The sequence below is a fragment of the Microtus pennsylvanicus genome, chromosome 6 (assembly GCF_037038515.1).
Source record: "Microtus pennsylvanicus isolate mMicPen1 chromosome 6, mMicPen1.hap1, whole genome shotgun sequence".
Classification (NCBI taxonomy): domain Eukaryota; kingdom Metazoa; phylum Chordata; class Mammalia; order Rodentia; family Cricetidae; genus Microtus; species Microtus pennsylvanicus.
Window position 1 is genome coordinate 122775240 of NC_134584.1, and position 25348 is coordinate 122800587.

The following is a 25348-nucleotide window of genomic DNA, read 5'->3' on the forward strand; positions in this document are numbered from 1 at the left end:
ACGGGTGTCGGCTTTGACAGGGCCTCAGGGCTTTCCAGGGCAGGGGTCGGCTTTGGACCCCGACTCTCCCTCCACCTGGGGACTGTTGCCAGGTAGCCAGCCAGCTCCTTGCCTCTGTCGTCCCGCGGGCCACTGGTGGAAGCATGGGGGTTGGGTCCGGGGAGATGGGCGGCGCCCGGCAAGGGGTGATGGTGGGGCTGGGGTGAGACTGGGGTGGGGTGGCATGGGGTGGCATGAGGAGTTCGCGGGGGAGGTGCCCAGATAGGCTCAGGCAAAGCGGTTGGATCGCTTGGGGCATCCTTCCAGACAGGGGTAGACACTGTCTTGCTGGTGCCCTACCTACGGAGGTGCCTCGACGGGTCTGGTAGTGGCTAGGCGCTAGTCTCTCATCATTGGGGAACTGTAGTTTCCTCCTAATGCTCCTCCTCCTCCACCTCTTCTTCTACCTGCCCTTCCCTCCTGCTCCTGCTCCTGCTCCTGCTCCTCTTCCTCGGCTCCCCAGAGTAACCCCCTCCTCCTGGAGAATCTAGAAAGCCTGGGATTGGGTTAGAGAGACTGTGTGCCTGTGCCCGCCTGTGCTTTCTCGCCGTTCTGAGAAACCTTGGTTCTCTCTTTGGAACTTGGAATGCCAGCTCCCAAGATTCCAGTTCTGCCCCATGTCCACCCCCACCCCCAGTCCCACCCCTATCCCCTATCGCCAGCCAGCGGGGCCATCCAGTCCCCCATTGAAGGTGCCTCGTCGTGAAGTGGGCCGCACGCCCGCCCTGCGCGTCGGGGAGAAGAGAGAAAGGCAGGCTGTCCAGCGTGGAAGATGCTCCTGGGCCGACCGGTGGGGCCGAGGGAACTTGGAACTTGGAACTTGGGTCTTGGCGCTCTCTGCTCCTGGACGGTGGGGGCGGGGGCAGGTCCCGGCCGCAACTCTCTTGGGCTATGTATCCTTATTTCCACCGGGCCACCCGGCATCCCCCACCATCAAGGAAGACTCAAGAAGGCAAGTCTGTTCCTTCTGCACCCACCTCTGGGGCTGAGCAGGACCTTCCTGAGCCTGGACTGTTATAAGGATGCTGTCGGCTGGCATCTGAAATCCACCGCACAGCTCAGCACAGCACAGACCTCTCTCTCTCGGCTTGGCTCTGGGTAGATAGATAGATAGATAGATAGATAGATAGATAGATAGATAGATAGGGAGTTCCACCGTAGGGCTTAGTGGAACAGCGCCTGAGCGTCCAGCTTCTTGACTCCATGCCCATCTTGGACCTCGGTGGTTGGCCTCCACCTCACAGATTCCATCCCTGAGCCCAGGCCTTGGCCTCTCAGGTTGGGTTCAGGAGGCAACCAACTGTTGATACCTGGCATCCCATCCCACCGGGGACAAGCCCACCAGCCGAGCGAGCCCTAGAGGGCACCAGTGCGTGGGCGCTTCCCCTCATGCACGCGCGCATGCCCGTAGGCACTCGGGCCTGCACACAAGCGTACTCACACGCTCGCGCATGCAGAAACACACTCAAGCACGCGTGTACGCAAGCACGCGATCGGAGCCTACAGACTGACACGCAAGCAGGTGGACACCCAGACGCACATCCACACAAGTACGCACGCACAGCACACACACACACACACAATCATGCAAAAATGCACACACTCCCGAGCAGGCAGAGACAAAAGCAGGCAAAACCCCAGACACACGTGCGCACTCACAAGCATGCACGCACAACACACACACAAACACAAAGGCGCCTATTGTGGCCTACACGAACACACGTGCACCCACATGGGGCTTCTCACACAAGCACGCACATTGCACATTACACACAGGCAAGCAGGCACACAGGCACGCAGGTGGGCGCACACCCCATCCCCGGGAGTGGGTGGGTGGAGCCTGCTTGCTCTTAGACCGCATCCACCGGGTGCATTGCGTGGAGGGGGCGAGGCGATCTCTTCCTGAACACATACACAGTGTTGTGCTGTGCGGGGCTGCGATGCCAGGCGCACCTAGGCCCTTGGCCCTCGCCCTTCGCCCCTCGCCGCGGCTCCCAAGGGCATGCCGGTGGCCGTCCAGCTTCCACCCGTGACACCCACCCCGCGCAGCGAGTTAGTCTTAATTTCCTTCAGTGGTCCTGTCATTTCCTTCCCCACTCGGGTGTTTCCCCTCGTGGGTGGGTTTCCTGCGTGCCTGAGGGCTCTGAGCGGTGGGTGGATTTGGAACCTTGTGAGAGGTGCGCCGTCTTTCCGGGGTGCGGATTGTCCTGGTGGTGTCCTGCCTGGTCCGGGCTGGCCCTCGGCCCGCGGTCGCGAAGGCCAAAAGGGGCCGAAAGAGAAAAGGAAGACAAAAAGCCTACAGCACCCGGTATTCCCAGGCGGTCTCCCATCCAAGTACTAACCAGGCCCGACCCTGCTTAGCTTCCGAGATCAGACGAGATCGGGCGCGTTCAGGGTGGTATGGCCGTAGACGGAGGCGTGTGTCGCTGTCGTGCCCCAAGAGCCTGCTGCTGCTGCTGCTGCTGCTGCTGCTGCTGCTGCTGCTGCTGCTGCTGCTGCTGCTGCTGTAACACTGGCCTGCCTGCGCTCCTGCACGCCAGCCCGCCCCCACGCCCCCACGCCCTCCGGAGTCCGAGTCCGGAAGGACGGACGGACGGACGGACGGACGGACGGACGGGCGGGCGGGCGGGCGGGCGGACGGACGATCCCCTCCCCGCCCGCCAGACAGCCTGCCAGCTAGGCCGCCCTCTGCCCCGACCCGGAGCCGGGCTCCAGGGCCAGCAGCAGTCGCCAGGCAGCCCTACCTACCGACCTTGTCTCCCGTTCCTCATCGGGCACCCTCACCGCGCCCCAACCGTGCCCCTGGCAGGTTTGTTGGCCCGCAAGCTGGCTCCTCCCTTGCCCGCCCTCAGCCTCCTTCGGTGGGGAATCCACGGGTGTCGGCTTTGACAGGGCCTCAGGGCTTTCCAGGGCAGGGGTCGGCTTTGGACCCCGACTCTCCCTCCACCTGGGGACTGTTGCCAGGTAGCCAGCCAGCTCCTTGCCTCTGTCGTCCCGCGGGCCACTGGTGGAAGCATGGGGGTTGGGTCCGGGGAGATGGGCGGCGCCCGGCAAGGGGTGATGGTGGGGCTGGGGTGAGACTGGGGTGGGGTGGCATGGGGTGGCATGAGGAGTTCGCGGGGGAGGTGCCCAGATAGGCTCAGGCAAAGCGGTTGGATCGCTTGGGGCATCCTTCCAGACAGGGGTAGACACTGTCTTGCTGGTGCCCTACCTACGGAGGTGCCTCGACGGGTCTGGTAGTGGCTAGGCGCTAGTCTCTCATCATTGGGGAACTGTAGTTTCCTCCTAATGCTCCTCCTCCTCCACCTCTTCTTCTACCTGCCCTTCCCTCCTGCTCCTGCTCCTGCTCCTGCTCCTCTTCCTCGGCTCCCCAGAGTAACCCCCTCCTCCTGGAGAATCTAGAAAGCCTGGGATTGGGTTAGAGAGACTGTGTGCCTGTGCCCGCCTGTGCTTTCTCGCCGTTCTGAGAAACCTTGGTTCTCTCTTTGGAACTTGGAATGCCAGCTCCCAAGATTCCAGTTCTGCCCCATGTCCACCCCCACCCCCAGTCCCACCCCTATCCCCTATCGCCAGCCAGCGGGGCCATCCAGTCCCCCATTGAAGGTGCCTCGTCGTGAAGTGGGCCGCACGCCCGCCCTGCGCGTCGGGGAGAAGAGAGAAAGGCAGGCTGTCCAGCGTGGAAGATGCTCCTGGGCCGACCGGTGGGGCCGAGGGAACTTGGAACTTGGAACTTGGGTCTTGGCGCTCTCTGCTCCTGGACGGTGGGGGCGGGGGCAGGTCCCGGCCGCAACTCTCTTGGGCTATGTATCCTTATTTCCACCGGGCCACCCGGCATCCCCCACCATCAAGGAAGACTCAAGAAGGCAAGTCTGTTCCTTCTGCACCCACCTCTGGGGCTGAGCAGGACCTTCCTGAGCCTGGACTGTTATAAGGATGCTGTCGGCTGGCATCTGAAATCCACCGCACAGCTCAGCACAGCACAGACCTCTCTCTCTCGGCTTGGCTCTGGGTAGATAGATAGATAGATAGATAGATAGATAGATAGGGAGTTCCACCGTAGGGCTTAGTGGAACAGCGCCTGAGCGTCCAGCTTCTTGACTCCATGCCCATCTTGGACCTCGGTGGTTGGCCTCCACCTCACAGATTCCATCCCTGAGCCCAGGCCTTGGCCTCTCAGGTTGGGTTCAGGAGGCAACCAACTGTTGATACCTGGCATCCCATCCCACCGGGGACAAGCCCACCAGCCGAGCGAGCCCTAGAGGGCACCAGTGCGTGGGCGCTTCCCCTCATGCACGCGCGCATGCCCGTAGGCACTCGGGCCTGCACACAAGCGTACTCACACGCTCGCGCATGCAGAAACACACTCAAGCACGCGTGTACGCAAGCATGCGATCGGAGCCTACAGACTGACACGCAAGCAGGTGGACACCCAGACGCACATCCACACAAGTACGCACGCACAGCACACACACACACACACAATCATGCAAAAATGCACACACTCCCGAGCAGGCAGAGACAAAAGCAGGCAAAACCCCAGACACACGTGCGCACTCACAAGCATGCACGCACAACACACACACAAACACAAAGGCGCCTATTGTGGCCTACACGAACACACGTGCACCCACATGGGGCTTCTCACACAAGCACGCACATTGCACATTACACACAGGCAAGCAGGCACACAGGCACGCAGGTGGGCGCACACCCCATCCCCGGGAGTGGGTGGGTGGAGCCTGCTTGCTCTTAGACCGCATCCACCGGGTGCATTGCGTGGAGGGGGCGAGGCGATCTCTTCCTGAACACATACACAGTGTTGTGCTGTGCGGGGCTGCGATGCCAGGCGCACCTAGGCCCTTGGCCCTCGCCCTTCGCCCCTCGCCGCGGCTCCCAAGGGCATGCCGGTGGCCGTCCAGCTTCCACCCGTGACACCCACCCCGCGCAGCGAGTTAGTCTTAATTTCCTTCAGTGGTCCTGTCATTTCCTTCCCCACTCGGGTGTTTCCCCTCGTGGGTGGGTTTCCTGCGTGCCTGAGGGCTCTGAGCGGTGGGTGGATTTGGAACCTTGTGAGAGGTGCGCCGTCTTTCCGGGGTGCGGATTGTCCTGGTGGTGTCCTGCCTGGTCCGGGCTGGCCCTCGGCCCGCGGTCGCGAAGGCCAAAAGGGGCCGAAAGAGAAAAGGAAGACAAAAAGCCTACAGCACCCGGTATTCCCAGGCGGTCTCCCATCCAAGTACTAACCAGGCCCGACCCTGCTTAGCTTCCGAGATCAGACGAGATCGGGCGCGTTCAGGGTGGTATGGCCGTAGACGGAGGCGTGTGTCGCTGTCGTGCCCCAAGAGCCTGCTGCTGCTGCTGCTGCTGCTGCTGCTGCTGCTGCTGCTGCTGCTGCTGCTGCTGCTGCTGCTGTAACACTGGCCTGCCTGCGCTCCTGCACGCCAGCCCGCCCCCACGCCCCCACGCCCTCCGGAGTCCGAGTCCGGAAGGACGGACGGACGGGCGGGCGGGCGGGCGGACGGACGATCCCCTCCCCGCCCGCCAGACAGCCTGCCAGCTAGGCCGCCCTCTGCCCCGACCCGGAGCCGGGCTCCAGGGCCAGCAGCAGTCGCCAGGCAGCCCTACCTACCGACCTTGTCTCCCGTTCCTCATCGGGCACCCTCACCGCGCCCCAACCGTGCCCCTGGCAGGTTTGTTGGCCCGCAAGCTGGCTCCTCCCTTGCCCGCCCTCAGCCTCCTTCGGTGGGGAATCCACGGGTGTCGGCTTTGACAGGGCCTCAGGGCTTTCCAGGGCAGGGGTCGGCTTTGGACCCCGACTCTCCCTCCACCTGGGGACTGTTGCCAGGTAGCCAGCCAGCTCCTTGCCTCTGTCGTCCCGCGGGCCACTGGTGGAAGCATGGGGGTTGGGTCCGGGGAGATGGGCGGCGCCCGGCAAGGGGTGATGGTGGGGCTGGGGTGAGACTGGGGTGGGGTGGCATGGGGTGGCATGAGGAGTTCGCGGGGGAGGTGCCCAGATAGGCTCAGGCAAAGCGGTTGGATCGCTTGGGGCATCCTTCCAGACAGGGGTAGACACTGTCTTGCTGGTGCCCTACCTACGGAGGTGCCTCGACGGGTCTGGTAGTGGCTAGGCGCTAGTCTCTCATCATTGGGGAACTGTAGTTTCCTCCTAATGCTCCTCCTCCTCCACCTCTTCTTCTACCTGCCCTTCCCTCCTGCTCCTGCTCCTGCTCCTGCTCCTCTTCCTCGGCTCCCCAGAGTAACCCCCTCCTCCTGGAGAATCTAGAAAGCCTGGGATTGGGTTAGAGAGACTGTGTGCCTGTGCCCGCCTGTGCTTTCTCGCCGTTCTGAGAAACCTTGGTTCTCTCTTTGGAACTTGGAATGCCAGCTCCCAAGATTCCAGTTCTGCCCCATGTCCACCCCCACCCCCAGTCCCACCCCTATCCCCTATCGCCAGCCAGCGGGGCCATCCAGTCCCCCATTGAAGGTGCCTCGTCGTGAAGTGGGCCGCACGCCCGCCCTGCGCGTCGGGGAGAAGAGAGAAAGGCAGGCTGTCCAGCGTGGAAGATGCTCCTGGGCCGACCGGTGGGGCCGAGGGAACTTGGAACTTGGAACTTGGGTCTTGGCGCTCTCTGCTCCTGGACGGTGGGGGCGGGGGCAGGTCCCGGCCGCAACTCTCTTGGGCTATGTATCCTTATTTCCACCGGGCCACCCGGCATCCCCCACCATCAAGGAAGACTCAAGAAGGCAAGTCTGTTCCTTCTGCACCCACCTCTGGGGCTGAGCAGGACCTTCCTGAGCCTGGACTGTTATAAGGATGCTGTCGGCTGGCATCTGAAATCCACCGCACAGCTCAGCACAGCACAGACCTCTCTCTCTCGGCTTGGCTCTGGGTAGATAGATAGATAGATAGATAGATAGATAGATAGATAGATAGATAGATAGGGAGTTCCACCGTAGGGCTTAGTGGAACAGCGCCTGAGCGTCCAGCTTCTTGACTCCATGCCCATCTTGGACCTCGGTGGTTGGCCTCCACCTCACAGATTCCATCCCTGAGCCCAGGCCTTGGCCTCTCAGGTTGGGTTCAGGAGGCAACCAACTGTTGATACCTGGCATCCCATCCCACCGGGGACAAGCCCACCAGCCGAGCGAGCCCTAGAGGGCACCAGTGCGTGGGCGCTTCCCCTCATGCACGCGCGCATGCCCGTAGGCACTCGGGCCTGCACACAAGCGTACTCACACGCTCGCGCATGCAGAAACACACTCAAGCACGCGTGTACGCAAGCACGCGATCGGAGCCTACAGACTGACACGCAAGCAGGTGGACACCCAGACGCACATCCACACAAGTACGCACGCACAGCACACACACACACACACAATCATGCAAAAATGCACACACTCCCGAGCAGGCAGAGACAAAAGCAGGCAAAACCCCAGACACACGTGCGCACTCACAAGCATGCACGCACAACACACACACAAACACAAAGGCGCCTATTGTGGCCTACACGAACACACGTGTACCCACATGGGGCTTCTCACACAAGCACGCACATTGCACATTACACACAGGCAAGCAGGCACACAGGCACGCAGGTGGGCGCACACCCCATCCCCGGGAGTGGGTGGGTGGAGCCTGCTTGCTCTTAGACCGCATCCACCGGGTGCATTGCGTGGAGGGGGCGAGGCGATCTCTTCCTGAACACATACACAGTGTTGTGCTGTGCGGGGCTGCGATGCCAGGCGCACCTAGGCCCTTGGCCCTCGCCCTTCGCCCCTCGCCGCGGCTCCCAAGGGCATGCCGGTGGCCGTCCAGCTTCCACCCGTGACACCCACCCCGCGCAGCGAGTTAGTCTTAATTTCCTTCAGTGGTCCTGTCATTTCCTTCCCCACTCGGGTGTTTCCCCTCGTGGGTGGGTTTCCTGCGTGCCTGAGGGCTCTGAGCGGTGGGTGGATTTGGAACCTTGTGAGAGGTGCGCCGTCTTTCCGGGGTGCGGATTGTCCTGGTGGTGTCCTGCCTGGTCCGGGCTGGCCCTCGGCCCGCGGTCGCGAAGGCCAAAAGGGGCCGAAAGAGAAAAGGAAGACAAAAAGCCTACAGCACCCGGTATTCCCAGGCGGTCTCCCATCCAAGTACTAACCAGGCCCGACCCTGCTTAGCTTCCGAGATCAGACGAGATCGGGCGCGTTCAGGGTGGTATGGCCGTAGACGGAGGCGTGTGTCGCTGTCGTGCCCCAAGAGCCTGCTGCTGCTGCTGCTGCTGCTGCTGCTGCTGCTGCTGCTGCTGCTGCTGCTGCTGCTGCTGCTGTAACACTGGCCTGCCTGCGCTCCTGCACGCCAGCCCGCCCCCACGCCCCCACGCCCTCCGGAGTCCGAGTCCGGAAGGACGGACGGACGGGCGGGCGGGCGGGCGGACGGACGATCCCCTCCCCGCCCGCCAGACAGCCTGCCAGCTAGGCCGCCCTCTGCCCCGACCCGGAGCCGGGCTCCAGGGCCAGCAGCAGTCGCCAGGCAGCCCTACCTACCGACCTTGTCTCCCGTTCCTCATCGGGCACCCTCACCGCGCCCCAACCGTGCCCCTGGCAGGTTTGTTGGCCCGCAAGCTGGCTCCTCCCTTGCCCGCCCTCAGCCTCCTTCGGTGGGGAATCCACGGGTGTCGGCTTTGACAGGGCCTCAGGGCTTTCCAGGGCAGGGGTCGGCTTTGGACCCCGACTCTCCCTCCACCTGGGGACTGTTGCCAGGTAGCCAGCCAGCTCCTTGCCTCTGTCGTCCCGCGGGCCACTGGTGGAAGCATGGGGGTTGGGTCCGGGGAGATGGGCGGCGCCCGGCAAGGGGTGATGGTGGGGCTGGGGTGAGACTGGGGTGGGGTGGCATGGGGTGGCATGAGGAGTTCGCGGGGGAGGTGCCCAGATAGGCTCAGGCAAAGCGGTTGGATCGCTTGGGGCATCCTTCCAGACAGGGGTAGACACTGTCTTGCTGGTGCCCTACCTACGGAGGTGCCTCGACGGGTCTGGTAGTGGCTAGGCGCTAGTCTCTCATCATTGGGGAACTGTAGTTTCCTCCTAATGCTCCTCCTCCTCCACCTCTTCTTCTACCTGCCCTTCCCTCCTGCTCCTGCTCCTGCTCCTGCTCCTCTTCCTCGGCTCCCCAGAGTAACCCCCTCCTCCTGGAGAATCTAGAAAGCCTGGGATTGGGTTAGAGAGACTGTGTGCCTGTGCCCGCCTGTGCTTTCTCGCCGTTCTGAGAAACCTTGGTTCTCTCTTTGGAACTTGGAATGCCAGCTCCCAAGATTCCAGTTCTGCCCCATGTCCACCCCCACCCCCAGTCCCACCCCTATCCCCTATCGCCAGCCAGCGGGGCCATCCAGTCCCCCATTGAAGGTGCCTCGTCGTGAAGTGGGCCGCACGCCCGCCCTGCGCGTCGGGGAGAAGAGAGAAAGGCAGGCTGTCCAGCGTGGAAGATGCTCCTGGGCCGACCGGTGGGGCCGAGGGAACTTGGAACTTGGAACTTGGGTCTTGGCGCTCTCTGCTCCTGGACGGTGGGGGCGGGGGCAGGTCCCGGCCGCAACTCTCTTGGGCTATGTATCCTTATTTCCACCGGGCCACCCGGCATCCCCCACCATCAAGGAAGACTCAAGAAGGCAAGTCTGTTCCTTCTGCACCCACCTCTGGGGCTGAGCAGGACCTTCCTGAGCCTGGACTGTTATAAGGATGCTGTCGGCTGGCATCTGAAATCCACCGCACAGCTCAGCACAGCACAGACCTCTCTCTCTCGGCTTGGCTCTGGGTAGATAGATAGATAGATAGATAGATAGATAGATAGATAGATAGATAGGGAGTTCCACCGTAGGGCTTAGTGGAACAGCGCCTGAGCGTCCAGCTTCTTGACTCCATGCCCATCTTGGACCTCGGTGGTTGGCCTCCACCTCACAGATTCCATCCCTGAGCCCAGGCCTTGGCCTCTCAGGTTGGGTTCAGAAGGCAACCAACTGTTGATACCTGGCATCCCATCCCACCGGGGACAAGCCCACCAGCCGAGCGAGCCCTAGAGGGCACCAGTGCGTGGGCGCTTCCCCTCATGCACGCGCGCATGCCCGTAGGCACTCGGGCCTGCACACAAGCGTACTCACACGCTCGCGCATGCAGAAACACACTCAAGCACGCGTGTACGCAAGCACGCGATCGGAGCCTACAGACTGACACGCAAGCAGGTGGACACCCAGACGCACATCCACACAAGTACGCACGCACAGCACACACACACACACACAATCATGCAAAAATGCACACACTCCCGAGCAGGCAGAGACAAAAGCAGGCAAAACCCCAGACACACGTGCGCACTCACAAGCATGCACGCACAACACACACACAAACACAAAGGCGCCTATTGTGGCCTACACGAACACACGTGCACCCACATGGGGCTTCTCACACAAGCACGCACATTGCACATTACACACAGGCAAGCAGGCACACAGGCACGCAGGTGGGCGCACACCCCATCCCCGGGAGTGGGTGGGTGGAGCCTGCTTGCTCTTAGACCGCATCCACCGGGTGCATTGCGTGGAGGGGGCGAGGCGATCTCTTCCTGAACACATACACAGTGTTGTGCTGTGCGGGGCTGCGATGCCAGGCGCACCTAGGCCCTTGGCCCTCGCCCTTCGCCCCTCGCCGCGGCTCCCAAGGGCATGCCGGTGGCCGTCCAGCTTCCACCCGTGACACCCACCCCGCGCAGCGAGTTAGTCTTAATTTCCTTCAGTGGTCCTGTCATTTCCTTCCCCACTCGGGTGTTTCCCCTCGTGGGTGGGTTTCCTGCGTGCCTGAGGGCTCTGAGCGGTGGGTGGATTTGGAACCTTGTGAGAGGTGCGCCGTCTTTCCGGGGTGCGGATTGTCCTGGTGGTGTCTTGCCTGGTCCGGGCTGGCCCTCGGCCCGCGGTCGCGAAGGCCAAAAGGGGCCGAAAGAGAAAAGGAAGACAAAAAGCCTACAGCACCCGGTATTCCCAGGCGGTCTCCCATCCAAGTACTAACCAGGCCCGACCCTGCTTAGCTTCCGAGATCAGACGAGATCGGGCGCGTTCAGGGTGGTATGGCCGTAGACGGAGGCGTGTGTCGCTGTCGTGCCCCAAGAGCCTGCTGCTGCTGCTGCTGCTGCTGCTGCTGCTGCTGCTGCTGCTGCTGCTGCTGCTGCTGCTGCTGCTGCTGCTGTAACACTGGCCTGCCTGCGCTCCTGCACGCCAGCCCGCCCCCACGCCCCCACGCCCTCCGGAGTCCGAGTCCGGAAGGACGGACGGACGGGCGGGCGGGCGGGCGGACGGACGATCCCCTCCCCGCCCGCCAGACAGCCTGCCAGCTAGGCCGCCCTCTGCCCCGACCCGGAGCCGGGCTCCAGGGCCAGCAGCAGTCGCCAGGCAGCCCTACCTACCGACCTTGTCTCCCGTTCCTCATCGGGCACCCTCACCGCGCCCCAACCGTGCCCCTGGCAGGTTTGTTGGCCCGCAAGCTGGCTCCTCCCTTGCCCGCCCTCAGCCTCCTTCGGTGGGGAATCCACGGGTGTCGGCTTTGACAGGGCCTCAGGGCTTTCCAGGGCAGGGGTCGGCTTTGGACCCCGACTCTCCCTCCACCTGGGGACTGTTGCCAGGTAGCCAGCCAGCTCCTTGCCTCTGTCGTCCCGCGGGCCACTGGTGGAAGCATGGGGGTTGGGTCCGGGGAGATGGGCGGCGCCCGGCAAGGGGTGATGGTGGGGCTGGGGTGAGACTGGGGTGGGGTGGCATGGGGTGGCATGAGGAGTTCGCGGGGGAGGTGCCCAGATAGGCTCAGGCAAAGCGGTTGGATCGCTTGGGGCATCCTTCCAGACAGGGGTAGACACTGTCTTGCTGGTGCCCTACCTACGGAGGTGCCTCGACGGGTCTGGTAGTGGCTAGGCGCTAGTCTCTCATCATTGGGGAACTGTAGTTTCCTCCTAATGCTCCTCCTCCTCCACCTCTTCTTCTACCTGCCCTTCCCTCCTGCTCCTGCTCCTGCTCCTGCTCCTCTTCCTCGGCTCCCCAGAGTAACCCCCTCCTCCTGGAGAATCTAGAAAGCCTGGGATTGGGTTAGAGAGACTGTGTGCCTGTGCCCGCCTGTGCTTTCTCGCCGTTCTGAGAAACCTTGGTTCTCTCTTTGGAACTTGGAATGCCAGCTCCCAAGATTCCAGTTCTGCCCCATGTCCACCCCCACCCCCAGTCCCACCCCTATCCCCTATCGCCAGCCAGCGGGGCCATCCAGTCCCCCATTGAAGGTGCCTCGTCGTGAAGTGGGCCGCACGCCCGCCCTGCGCGTCGGGGAGAAGAGAGAAAGGCAGGCTGTCCAGCGTGGAAGATGCTCCTGGGCCGACCGGTGGGGCCGAGGGAACTTGGAACTTGGAACTTGGGTCTTGGCGCTCTCTGCTCCTGGACGGTGGGGGCGGGGGCAGGTCCCGGCCGCAACTCTCTTGGGCTATGTATCCTTATTTCCACCGGGCCACCCGGCATCCCCCACCATCAAGGAAGACTCAAGAAGGCAAGTCTGTTCCTTCTGCACCCACCTCTGGGGCTGAGCAGGACCTTCCTGAGCCTGGACTGTTATAAGGATGCTGTCGGCTGGCATCTGAAATCCACCGCACAGCTCAGCACAGCACAGACCTCTCTCTCTCGGCTTGGCTCTGGGTAGATAGATAGATAGATAGATAGATAGATAGATAGATAGATAGATAGATAGGGAGTTCCACCGTAGGGCTTAGTGGAACAGCGCCTGAGCGTCCAGCTTCTTGACTCCATGCCCATCTTGGACCTCGGTGGTTGGCCTCCACCTCACAGATTCCATCCCTGAGCCCAGGCCTTGGCCTCTCAGGTTGGGTTCAGGAGGCAACCAACTGTTGATACCTGGCATCCCATCCCACCGGGGACAAGCCCACCAGCCGAGCGAGCCCTAGAGGGCACCAGTGCGTGGGCGCTTCCCCTCATGCACGCGCGCATGCCCGTAGGCACTCGGGCCTGCACACAAGCGTACTCACACGCTCGCGCATGCAGAAACACACTCAAGCACGCGTGTACGCAAGCACGCGATCGGAGCCTACAGACTGACACGCAAGCAGGTGGACACCCAGACGCACATCCACACAAGTACGCACGCACAGCACACACACACACACACAATCATGCAAAAATGCACACACTCCCGAGCAGGCAGAGACAAAAGCAGGCAAAACCCCAGACACACGTGCGCACTCACAAGCATGCACGCACAACACACACACAAACACAAAGGCGCCTATTGTGGCCTACACGAACACACGTGCACCCACATGGGGCTTCTCACACAAGCACGCACATTGCACATTACACACAGGCAAGCAGGCACACAGGCACGCAGGTGGGCGCACACCCCATCCCCGGGAGTGGGTGGGTGGAGCCTGCTTGCTCTTAGACCGCATCCACCGGGTGCATTGCGTGGAGGGGGCGAGGCGATCTCTTCCTGAACACATACACAGTGTTGTGCTGTGCGGGGCTGCGATGCCAGGCGCACCTAGGCCCTTGGCCCTCGCCCTTCGCCCCTCGCCGCGGCTCCCAAGGGCATGCCGGTGGCCGTCCAGCTTCCACCCGTGACACCCACCCCGCGCAGCGAGTTAGTCTTAATTTCCTTCAGTGGTCCTGTCATTTCCTTCCCCACTCGGGTGTTTCCCCTCGTGGGTGGGTTTCCTGCGTGCCTGAGGGCTCTGAGCGGTGGGTGGATTTGGAACCTTGTGAGAGGTGCGCCGTCTTTCCGGGGTGCGGATTGTCCTGGTGGTGTCCTGCCTGGTCCGGGCTGGCCCTCGGCCCGCGGTCGCGAAGGCCAAAAGGGGCCGAAAGAGAAAAGGAAGACAAAAAGCCTACAGCACCCGGTATTCCCAGGCGGTCTCCCATCCAAGTACTAACCAGGCCCGACCCTGCTTAGCTTCCGAGATCAGACGAGATCGGGCGCGTTCAGGGTGGTATGGCCGTAGACGGAGGCGTGTGTCGCTGTCGTGCCCCAAGAGCCTGCTGCTGCTGCTGCTGCTGCTGCTGCTGCTGCTGCTGCTGCTGCTGCTGCTGCTGCTGCTGCTGCTGCTGCTGTAACACTGGCCTGCCTGCGCTCCTGCACGCCAGCCCGCCCCCACGCCCCCACGCCCTCCGGAGTCCGAGTCCGGAAGGACGGACGGACGGACGGACGGACGGACGGACGGACGGGCGGGCGGGCGGGCGGGCGGACGGACGATCCCCTCCCCGCCCGCCAGACAGCCTGCCAGCTAGGCCGCCCTCTGCCCCGACCCGGAGCCGGGCTCCAGGGCCAGCAGCAGTCGCCAGGCAGCCCTACCTACCGACCTTGTCTCCCGTTCCTCATCGGGCACCCTCACCGCGCCCCAACCGTGCCCCTGGCAGGTTTGTTGGCCCGCAAGCTGGCTCCTCCCTTGCCCGCCCTCAGCCTCCTTCGGTGGGGAATCCACGGGTGTCGGCTTTGACAGGGCCTCAGGGCTTTCCAGGGCAGGGGTCGGCTTTGGACCCCGACTCTCCCTCCACCTGGGGACTGTTGCCAGGTAGCCAGCCAGCTCCTTGCCTCTGTCGTCCCGCGGGCCACTGGTGGAAGCATGGGGGTTGGGTCCGGGGAGATGGGCGGCGCCCGGCAAGGGGTGATGGTGGGGCTGGGGTGAGACTGGGGTGGGGTGGCATGGGGTGGCATGAGGAGTTCGCGGGGGAGGTGCCCAGATAGGCTCAGGCAAAGCGGTTGGATCGCTTGGGGCATCCTTCCAGACAGGGGTAGACACTGTCTTGCTGGTGCCCTACCTACGGAGGTGCCTCGACGGGTCTGGTAGTGGCTAGGCGCTAGTCTCTCATCATTGGGGAACTGTAGTTTCCTCCTAATGCTCCTCCTCCTCCACCTCTTCTTCTACCTGCCCTTCCCTCCTGCTCCTGCTCCTGCTCCTGCTCCTCTTCCTCGGCTCCCCAGAGTAACCCCCTCCTCCTGGAGAATCTAGAAAGCCTGGGATTGGGTTAGAGAGACTGTGTGCCTGTGCCCGCCTGTGCTTTCTCGCCGTTCTGAGAAACCTTGGTTCTCTCTTTGGAACTTGGAATGCCAGCTCCCAAGATTCCAGTTCTGCCCCATGTCCACCCCCACCCCCAGTCCCACCCCTATCCCCTATCGCCAGCCAGCGGGGCCATCCAGTCCCCCATTGAAGGTGCCTCGTCGTGAAGTGGGCCGCACGCCCGCCCTGCGCGTCGGGGAGAAGAGAGAAAGGCAGGCTGTCCAGCGTGGAAGATGCTCCTGGGCCGACCGGTGGGGCCGAGGGAACTTGGAACTTGGAACTTGGGTCTTGGCGCTCTCTGCTCCTGGACGGTGGGGGCGGGGGCAGGTCCCGGCCGCAACTCTCTTGGGCTATGTATCCTTATTTCCACCGGGCCACCCGGCATCCCCCACCATCAAGGAAGACTCAAGAAGGCAAGTCTGTTCCTTCTGCACCCACCTCTGGGGCTGAGCAGGACCTTCCTGAGCCTGGACTGTTATAAGGATGCTGTCGGCTGGCATCTGAAATCCACCGCACAGCTCAGCACAGCACAGACCTCTCTCTCTCGGCTTGGCTCTGGGTAGATAGATAGATAGATAGATAGATAGATAGATAGATAGATAGATAGATAGGGAGTTCCACCGTAGGGCTTAGTGGAACAGCGCCTGAGCGTCCAGCTTCTTGACTCCATGCCCATCTTGGACCTCGGTGGTTGGCCTCCACCTCACAGATTCCATCCCTGAGCCCAGGCCTTGGCCTCTCAGGTTGGGTTCAGGAGGCAACCAACTGTTGATACCTGGCATCCCATCCCACCGGGGACAAGCCCACCAGCCGAGCGAGCCCTAGAGGGCACCAGTGCGTGGGCGCTTCCCCTCATGCACGCGCGCATGCCCGTAGGCACTCGGGCCTGCACACAAGCGTACTCACACGCTCGCGCATGCAGAAACACACTCAAGCACGCGTGTACGCAAGCACGCGATCGGAGCCTACAGACTGACACGCAAGCAGGTGGACACCCAGACGCACATCCACACAAGTACGCACGCACAGCACACACACACACACACAATCATGCAAAAATGCACACACTCCCGAGCAGGCAGAGACAAAAGCAGGCAAAACCCCAGACACACGTGCGCACTCACAAGCATGCACGCACAACACACACACAAACACAAAGGCGCCTATTGTGGCCTACACGAACACACGTGCACCCACATGGGGCTTCTCACACAAGCACGCACATTGCACATTACACACAGGCAAGCAGGCACACAGGCACGCAGGTGGGCGCACACCCCATCCCCGGGAGTGGGTGGGTGGAGCCTGCTTGCTCTTAGACCGCATCCACCGGGTGCATTGCGTGGAGGGGGCGAGGCGATCTCTTCCTGAACACATACACAGTGTTGTGCTGTGCGGGGCTGCGATGCCAGGCGCACCTAGGCCCTTGGCCCTCGCCCTTCGCCCCTCGCCGCGGCTCCCAAGGGCATGCCGGTGGCCGTCCAGCTTCCACCCGTGACACCCACCCCGCGCAGCGAGTTAGTCTTAATTTCCTTCAGTGGTCCTGTCATTTCCTTCCCCACTCGGGTGTTTCCCCTCGTGGGTGGGTTTCCTGCGTGCCTGAGGGCTCTGAGCGGTGGGTGGATTTGGAACCTTGTGAGAGGTGCGCCGTCTTTCCGGGGTGCGGATTGTCCTGGTGGTGTCCTGCCTGGTCCGGGCTGGCCCTCGGCCCGCGGTCGCGAAGGCCAAAAGGGGCCGAAAGAGAAAAGGAAGACAAAAAGCCTACAGCACCCGGTATTCCCAGGCGGTCTCCCATCCAAGTACTAACCAGGCCCGACCCTGCTTAGCTTCCGAGATCAGACGAGATCGGGCGCGTTCAGGGTGGTATGGCCGTAGACGGAGGCGTGTGTCGCTGTCGTGCCCCAAGAGCCTGCTGCTGCTGCTGCTGCTGCTGCTGCTGCTGCTGCTGCTGCTGCTGCTGCTGCTGCTGCTGCTGCTGCTGCTGTAACACTGGCCTGCCTGCGCTCCTGCACGCCAGCCCGCCCCCACGCCCCCACGCCCTCCGGAGTCCGAGTCCGGAAGGACGGACGGACGGGCGGGCGGGCGGGCGGACGGACGATCCCCTCCCCGCCCGCCAGACAGCCTGCCAGCTAGGCCGCCCTCTGCCCCGACCCGGAGCCGGGCTCCAGGGCCAGCAGCAGTCGCCAGGCAGCCCTACCTACCGACCTTGTCTCCCGTTCCTCATCGGGCACCCTCACCGCGCCCCAACCGTGCCCCTGGCAGGTTTGTTGGCCCGCAAGCTGGCTCCTCCCTTGCCCGCCCTCAGCCTCCTTCGGTGGGGAATCCACGGGTGTCGGCTTTGACAGGGCCTCAGGGCTTTCCAGGGCAGGGGTCGGCTTTGGACCCCGACTCTCCCTCCACCTGGGGACTGTTGCCAGGTAGCCAGCCAGCTCCTTGCCTCTGTCGTCCCGCGGGCCACTGGTGGAAGCATGGGGGTTGGGTCCGGGGAGATGGGCGGCGCCCGGCAAGGGGTGATGGTGGGGCTGGGGTGAGACTGGGGTGGGGTGGCATGGGGTGGCATGAGGAGTTCGCGGGGGAGGTGCCCAGATAGGCTCAGGCAAAGCGGTTGGATCGCTTGGGGCATCCTTCCAGACAGGGGTAGACACTGTCTTGCTGGTGCCCTACCTACGGAGGTGCCTCGACGGGTCTGGTAGTGGCTAGGCGCTAGTCTCTCATCATTGGGGAACTGTAGTTTCCTCCTAATGCTCCTCCTCCTCCACCTCTTCTTCTACCTGCCCTTCCCTCCTGCTCCTGCTCCTGCTCCTGCTCCTCTTCCTCGGCTCCCCAGAGTAACCCCCTCCTCCTGGAGAATCTAGAAAGCCTGGGATTGGGTTAGAGAGACTGTGTGCCTGTGCCCGCCTGTGCTTTCTCGCCGTTCTGAGAAACCTTGGTTCTCTCTTTGGAACTTGGAATGCCAGCTCCCAAGATTCCAGTTCTGCCCCATGTCCACCCCCACCCCCAGTCCCACCCCTATCCCCTATCGCCAGCCAGCGGGGCCATCCAGTCCCCCATTGAAGGTGCCTCGTCGTGAAGTGGGCCGCACGCCCGCCCTGCGCGTCGGGGAGAAGAGAGAAAGGCAGGCTGTCCAGCGTGGAAGATGCTCCTGGGCCGACCGGTGGGGCCGAGGGAACTTGGAACTTGGAACTTGGGTCTTGGCGCTCTCTGCTCCTGGACGGTGGGGGCGGGGGCAGGTCCCGGCCGCAACTCTCTTGGGCTATGTATCCTTATTTCCACCGGGCCACCCGGCATCCCCCACCATCAAGGAAGACTCAAGAAGGCAAGTCTGTTCCTTCTGCACCCACCTCTGGGGCTGAGCAGGACCTTCCTGAGCCTGGACTGTTATAAGGATGCTGTCGGCTGGCATCTGAAATCCACCGCACAGCTCAGCACAGCACAGACCTCTCTCTCTCGGCTTGGCTCTGGGTAGATAGATAGATAGATAGATAGATAGATAGATAGATAGATAGATAGATAGATAGGGAGTTCCACCGTAGGGCTTAGTGGAACAGCGCCTGAGCGTCCAGCTTCTTGACTCCATGCCCATCTTGGACCTCGGTGGTTGGCCTCCACCTCACAGATTCCATCCCTGAGCCCAGGCCTTGGCCTCTCAGGTTGGGTTCAGGAGGCAACCAACTGTTGATACCTGGCATCCCATCCCACCGGGGACAAGCCCACCAGCCGAGCGAGCCCTAGAGGGCACCAGTGCGTGGGCGCTTCCCCTCATGCACGCGCGCATGCCCGTAGGCACTCGGGCCTGCACACAAGCGTACTCACACGCTCGCGCATGCAGAAACACACTCAAGCACGCGTGTACGCAAGCACGCGATCGGAGCCTACAGACTGACACGCAAGCAGGTGGACACCCAGACGCACATCCACACAAGTACGCACGCACAGCACACACACACACACACAATCATGCAAAAATGCACACACTCCCGAGCAGGCAGAGACAAAAGCAGGCAAAACCCCAGACACACGTGCGCACTCACAAGCATGCACGCACAACACACACACAAACACAAAGGCGCCTATTGTGGCCTACACGAACACACGTGCACCCACATGGGGCTTCTCACACAAGCACGCACATTGCACATTACACACAGGCAAGCAGGCACACAGGCACGCAGGTGGGCGCACACCCCATCCCCGGGAGTGGGTGGGTGGAGCCTGCTTGCTCTTAGACCGCATCCACCGGGTGCATTGCGTGGAGGGGGCGAGGCGATCTCTTCCTGAACACATACACAGTGTTGTGCTGTGCGGGGCTGCGATGCCAGGCGCACCTAGGCCCTTGGCCCTCGCCCTTCGCCCCTCGCCGCGGCTCCCAAGGGCATGCCGGTGGCCGTCCAGCTTCCACCCGTGACACCCACCCCGCGCAGCGAGTTAGTCTTAATTTCCTTCAGTGGTCCTGTCATTTCCTTCCCCACTCGGGTGTTTCCCCTCGTGGGTGGGTTTCCTGCGTGCCTGAGGGCTCTGAGCGGTGGGTGGATTTGGAACCTTGTGAGAGGTGCGCCGTCTTTCCGGGGTGCGGATTGTCCTGGTGGTGTCCTGCCTGGTCCGGGCTGGCCCTCGGCCCGCGGTCGCGAAGGCCAAAAGGGGCCGAAAGAGAAAAGGAAGACAAAAAGCCTACAGCACCCGGTATTCCCAGGCGGTCTCCCATCCAAGTACTAACCAGGCCCGACCCTGCTTAGCTTCCGAGATCAGACGAGATCGGGCGCGTTCAGGGTGGTATGGCCGTAGACGGAGGCGTGTGTCGCTGTCGTGCCCCAAGAGCCTGCTGCTGCTGCTGCTGCTGCTGCTGCTGCTGCTGCTGCTGCTGCTGCTGCTGCTGCTGCTGCTGCTGCTGTAACACTGGCCTGCCTGCGCTCCTGCACGCCAGCCCGCCCCCACGCCCCCACGCCCTCCGGAGTCCGAGTCCGGAAGGACGGACGGACGGGCGGGCGGGCGGGCGGACGGACGATCCCCTCCCCGCCCGCCAGACAGCCTGCCAGCTAGGCCGCCCTCTGCCCCGACCCGGAGCCGGGCTCCAGGGCCAGCAGCAGTCGCCAGGCAGCCCTACCTACCGACCTTGTCTCCCGTTCCTCATCGGGCACCCTCACCGCGCCCCAACCGTGCCCCTGGCAGGTTTGTTGGCCCGCAAGCTGGCTCCTCCCTTGCCCGCCCTCAGCCTCCTTCGGTGGGGAATCCACGGGTGTCGGCTTTGACAGGGCCTCAGGGCTTTCCAGGGCAGGGGTCGGCTTTGGACCCCGACTCTCCCTCCACCTGGGGACTGTTGCCAGGTAGCCAGCCAGCTCCTTGCCTCTGTCGTCCCGCGGGCCACTGGTGGAAGCATGGGGGTTGGGTCCGGGGAGATGGGCGGCGCCCGGCAAGGGGTGATGGTGGGGCTGGGGTGAGACTGGGGTGGGGTGGCATGGGGTGGCATGAGGAGTTCGCGGGGGAGGTGCCCAGATAGGCTCAGGCAAAGCGGTTGGATCGCTTGGGGCATCCTTCCAGACAGGGGTAGACACTGTCTTGCTGGTGCCCTACCTACGGAGGTGCCTCGACGGGTCTGGTAGTGGCTAGGCGCTAGTCTCTCATCATTGGGGAACTGTAGTTTCCTCCTAATGCTCCTCCTCCTCCACCTCTTCTTCTACCTGCCCTTCCCTCCTGCTCCTGCTCCTGCTCCTGCTCCTCTTCCTCGGCTCCCCAGAGTAACCCCCTCCTCCTGGAGAATCTAGAAAGCCTGGGATTGGGTTAGAGAGACTGTGTGCCTGTGCCCGCCTGTGCTTTCTCGCCGTTCTGAGAAACCTTGGTTCTCTCTTTGGAACTTGGAATGCCAGCTCCCAAGATTCCAGTTCTGCCCCATGTCCACCCCCACCCCCAGTCCCACCCCTATCCCCTATCGCCAGCCAGCGGGGCCATCCAGTCCCCCATTGAAGGTGCCTCGTCGTGAAGTGGGCCGCACGCCCGCCCTGCGCGTCGGGGAGAAGAGAGAAAGGCAGGCTGTCCAGCGTGGAAGATGCTCCTGGGCCGACCGGTGGGGCCGAGGGAACTTGGAACTTGGAACTTGGGTCTTGGCGCTCTCTGCTCCTGGACGGTGGGGGCGGGGGCAGGTCCCGGCCGCAACTCTCTTGGGCTATGTATCCTTATTTCCACCGGGCCACCCGGCATCCCCCACCATCAAGGAAGACTCAAGAAGGCAAGTCTGTTCCTTCTGCACCCACCTCTGGGGCTGAGCAGGACCTTCCTGAGCCTGGACTGTTATAAGGATGCTGTCGGCTGGCATCTGAAATCCACCGCACAGCTCAGCACAGCACAGACCTCTCTCTCTCGGCTTGGCTCTGGGTAGATAGATAGATAGATAGATAGATAGATAGATAGATAGATAGATAGATAGATAGGGAGTTCCACCGTAGGGCTTAGTGGAACAGCGCCTGAGCGTCCAGCTTCTTGACTCCATGCCCATCTTGGACCTCGGTGGTTGGCCTCCACCTCACAGATTCCATCCCTGAGCCCAGGCCTTGGCCTCTCAGGTTGGGTTCAGGAGGCAACCAACTGTTGATACCTGGCATCCCATCCCACCGGGGACAAGCCCACCAGCCGAGCGAGCCCTAGAGGGCACCAGTGCGTGGGCGCTTCCCCTCATGCACGCGCGCATGCCCGTAGGCACTCGGGCCTGCACACAAGCGTACTCACACGCTCGCGCATGCAGAAACACACTCAAGCACGCGTGTACGCAAGCACGCGATCGGAGCCTACAGACTGACACGCAAGCAGGTGGACACCCAGACGCACATCCACACAAGTACGCACGCACAGCACACACACACACACACAATCATGCAAAAATGCACACACTCCCGAGCAGGCAGAGACAAAAGCAGGCAAAACCCCAGACACACGTGCGCACTCACAAGCATGCACGCACAACACACACACAAACACAAAGGCGCCTATTGTGGCCTACACGAACACACGTGCACCCACATGGGGCTTCTCACACAAGCACGCACATTGCACATTACACACAGGCAAGCAGGCACACAGGCACGCAGGTGGGCGCACACCCCATCCCCGGGAGTGGGTGGGTGGAGCCTGCTTGCTCTTAGACCGCATCCACCGGGTGCATTGCGTGGAGGGGGCGAGGCGATCTCTTCCTGAACACATACACAGTGTTGTGCTGTGCGGGGCTGCGATGCCAGGCGCACCTAGGCCCTTGGCCCTCGCCCTTCGCCCCTCGCCGCGGCTCCCAAGGGCATGCCGGTGGCCGTCCAGCTTCCACCCGTGACACCCACCCCGCGCAGCGAGTTAGTCTTAATTTCCTTCAGTGGTCCTGTCATTTCCTTCCCCACTCGGGTGTTTCCCCTCGTGGGTGGGTTTCCTGCGTGCCTGAGGGCTCTGAGCGGTGGGTGGATTTGGAACCTTGTGAGAGGTGCGCCGTCTTTCCGGGGTGCGGATTGTCCTGGTGGTGTCCTGCCTGGTCCGGGCTGGCCCTCGGCCCGCGGTCGCGAAGGCCAAAAGGGGCCGAAAGAGAAAAGGAAGACAAAAAGCCTACAGCACCCGGTATTCCCAGGCGGTCTCCCATCCAAGTACTAACCAGGCCCGACCCTGCTTAGCTTCCGAGATCAGACGAGATCGGGCGCGTTCAGGGTGGTATGGCCGTAGACGGAGGCGTGTGTCGCTGTCGTGCCCCAAGAGCCTGCTGCTGCTGCTGCTGCTGCTGCTGCTGCTGCTGTAACACTGGCCTGCCTGCGCTCCTGCACGCCAGCCCGCCCCCACGCCCCCACGCCCTCCGGAGTCCGAGTCCGGAAGGACGGACGGACGGGCGGGCGGGCGGGCGGACGGACGATCCCCTCCCCGCCCGCCAGACAGCCTGCCAGCTAGGCCGCCCTCTGCCCCGACCCGGAGCCGGGCTCCAGGGCCAGCAGCAGTCGCCAGGCAGCCCTACCTACCGACCTTGCCTCCCGTTCCTCATCGGGCACCCTCACCGCGCCCCAACCGTGCCCCTGGCAGGTTTGTTGGCCCGCAAGCTGGCTCCTCCCTTGCCCGCCCTCAGCCTCCTTCGGTGGGGAATCCACGGGTGTCGGCTTTGACAGGGCCTCAGGGCTTTCCAGGGCAGGGGTCGGCTTTGGACCCCGACTCTCCCTCCACCTGGGGACTGTTGCCAGGTAGCCAGCCAGCTCCTTGCCTCTGTCGTCCCGCGGGCCACTGGTGGAAGCATGGGGGTTGGGTCCGGGGAGATGGGCGGCGCCCGGCAAGGGGTGATGGTGGGGCTGGGGTGAGACTGGGGTGGGGTGGCATGGGGTGGCATGAGGAGTTCGCGGGGGAGGTGCCCAGATAGGCTCAGGCAAAGCGGTTGGATCGCTTGGGGCATCCTTCCAGACAGGGGTAGACACTGTCTTGCTGGTGCCCTACCTACGGAGGTGCCTCGACGGGTCTGGTAGTGGCTAGGCGCTAGTCTCTCATCATTGGGGAACTGTAGTTTCCTCCTAATGCTCCTCCTCCTCCACCTCTTCTTCTACCTGCCCTTCCCTCCTGCTCCTGCTCCTGCTCCTGCTCCTCTTCCTCGGCTCCCCAGAGTAACCCCCTCCTCCTGGAGAATCTAGAAAGCCTGGGATTGGGTTAGAGAGACTGTGTGCCTGTGCCCGCCTGTGCTTTCTCGCCGTTCTGAGAAACCTTGGTTCTCTCTTTGGAACTTGGAATGCCAGCTCCCAAGATTCCAGTTCTGCCCCATGTCCACCCCCACCCCCAGTCCCACCCCTATCCCCTATCGCCAGCCAGCGGGGCCATCCAGTCCCCCATTGAAGGTGCCTCGTCGTGAAGTGGGCCGCACGCCCGCCCTGCGCGTCGGGGAGAAGAGAGAAAGGCAGGCTGTCCAGCGTGGAAGATGCTCCTGGGCCGACCGGTGGGGCCGAGGGAACTTGGAACTTGGGTCTTGGCGCTCTCTGCTCCTGGACGGTGGGGGCGGGGGCAGGTCCCGGCCGCAACTCTCTTGGGCTATGTATCCTTATTTCCACCGGGCCACCCGGCATCCCCCACCATCAAGGAAGACTCAAGAAGGCAAGTCTGTTCCTTCTGCACCCACCTCTGGGGCTGAGCAGGACCTTCCTGAGCCTGGACTGTTATAAGGATGCTGTCGGCTGGCATCTGAAATCCACCGCACAGCTCAGCACAGCACAGACCTCTCTCTCTCGGCTTGGCTCTGGGTAGATAGATAGATAGATAGATAGATAGATAGATAGATAGATAGATAGATAGATAGGGAGTTCCACCGTAGGGCTTAGTGGAACAGCGCCTGAGCGTCCAGCTTCTTGACTCCATGCCCATCTTGGACCTCGGTGGTTGGCCTCCACCTCACAGATTCCATCCCTGAGCCCAGGCCTTGGCCTCTCAGGTTGGGTTCAGGAGGCAACCAACTGTTGATACCTGGCATCCCATCCCACCGGGGACAAGCCCACCAGCCGAGCGAGCCCTAGAGGGCACCAGTGCGTGGGCGCTTCCCCTCATGCACGCGCGCATGCCCGTAGGCACTCGGGCCTGCACACAAGCGTACTCACACGCTCGCGCATGCAGAAACACACTCAAGCACGCGTGTACGCAAGCACGCGATCGGAGCCTACAGACTGACACGCAAGCAGGTGGACACCCAGACGCACATCCACACAAGTACGCACGCACAGCACACACACACACACACAATCATGCAAAAATGCACACACTCCCGAGCAGGCAGAGACAAAAGCAGGCAAAACCCCAGACACACGTGCGCACTCACAAGCATGCACGCACAACACACACACAAACACAAAGGCGCCTATTGTGGCCTACACGAACACACGTGCACCCACATGGGGCTTCTCACACAAGCACGCACATTGCACATTACACACAGGCAAGCAGGCACACAGGCACGCAGGTGGGCGCACACCCCATCCCCGGGAGTGGGTGGGTGGAGCCTGCTTGCTCTTAGACCGCATCCACCGGGTGCATTGCGTGGAGGGGGCGAGGCGATCTCTTCCTGAACACATACACAGTGTTGTGCTGTGCGGGGCTGCGATGCCAGGCGCACCTAGGCCCTTGGCCCTCGCCCTTCGCCCCTCGCCGCGGCTCCCAAGGGCATGCCGGTGGCCGTCCAGCTTCCACCCGTGACACCCACCCCGCGCAGCGAGTTAGTCTTAATTTCCTTCAGTGGTCCTGTCATTTCCTTCCCCACTCGGGTGTTTCCCCTCGTGGGTG

General features: G+C 62.7%; 8 non-coding genes across 8 annotated transcripts; all 8 read right to left on the reverse strand.

The window, feature by feature from the left end:
• Nucleotides 1-2332: 2332 nt before the first annotated feature.
• Nucleotides 2333-2451, reverse strand: LOC142853124 (5S ribosomal RNA). Its single transcript, XR_012911063.1, has one exon. It is a non-coding gene; the product is annotated as a 5S ribosomal RNA (ribosomal RNA).
• Nucleotides 2452-5231: 2780 nt separating this feature from the next.
• LOC142853125 (5S ribosomal RNA) lies at nucleotides 5232-5350 on the reverse strand. The gene has a single exon (XR_012911064.1). It is a non-coding gene; the product is annotated as a 5S ribosomal RNA (ribosomal RNA).
• A 2775-nt stretch (nucleotides 5351-8125) lies between these two features.
• On the reverse strand, nucleotides 8126-8244 carry LOC142853127 (5S ribosomal RNA). Its single transcript, XR_012911066.1, has one exon. It is a non-coding gene; the product is annotated as a 5S ribosomal RNA (ribosomal RNA).
• A 2771-nt stretch (nucleotides 8245-11015) lies between these two features.
• On the reverse strand, nucleotides 11016-11134 carry LOC142853128 (5S ribosomal RNA). Its single transcript, XR_012911067.1, has one exon. It is a non-coding gene; the product is annotated as a 5S ribosomal RNA (ribosomal RNA).
• Nucleotides 11135-13918: 2784 nt separating this feature from the next.
• Nucleotides 13919-14037, reverse strand: LOC142853129 (5S ribosomal RNA). Its single transcript, XR_012911068.1, has one exon. It is a non-coding gene; the product is annotated as a 5S ribosomal RNA (ribosomal RNA).
• A 2812-nt stretch (nucleotides 14038-16849) lies between these two features.
• LOC142853130 (5S ribosomal RNA) lies at nucleotides 16850-16968 on the reverse strand. The gene has a single exon (XR_012911069.1). It is a non-coding gene; the product is annotated as a 5S ribosomal RNA (ribosomal RNA).
• A 2788-nt stretch (nucleotides 16969-19756) lies between these two features.
• On the reverse strand, nucleotides 19757-19875 carry LOC142853131 (5S ribosomal RNA). Its single transcript, XR_012911070.1, has one exon. It is a non-coding gene; the product is annotated as a 5S ribosomal RNA (ribosomal RNA).
• A 2785-nt stretch (nucleotides 19876-22660) lies between these two features.
• On the reverse strand, nucleotides 22661-22779 carry LOC142853132 (5S ribosomal RNA). The gene has a single exon (XR_012911071.1). It is a non-coding gene; the product is annotated as a 5S ribosomal RNA (ribosomal RNA).
• Between the last annotated feature and the right edge of the window lie 2569 nt (nucleotides 22780-25348).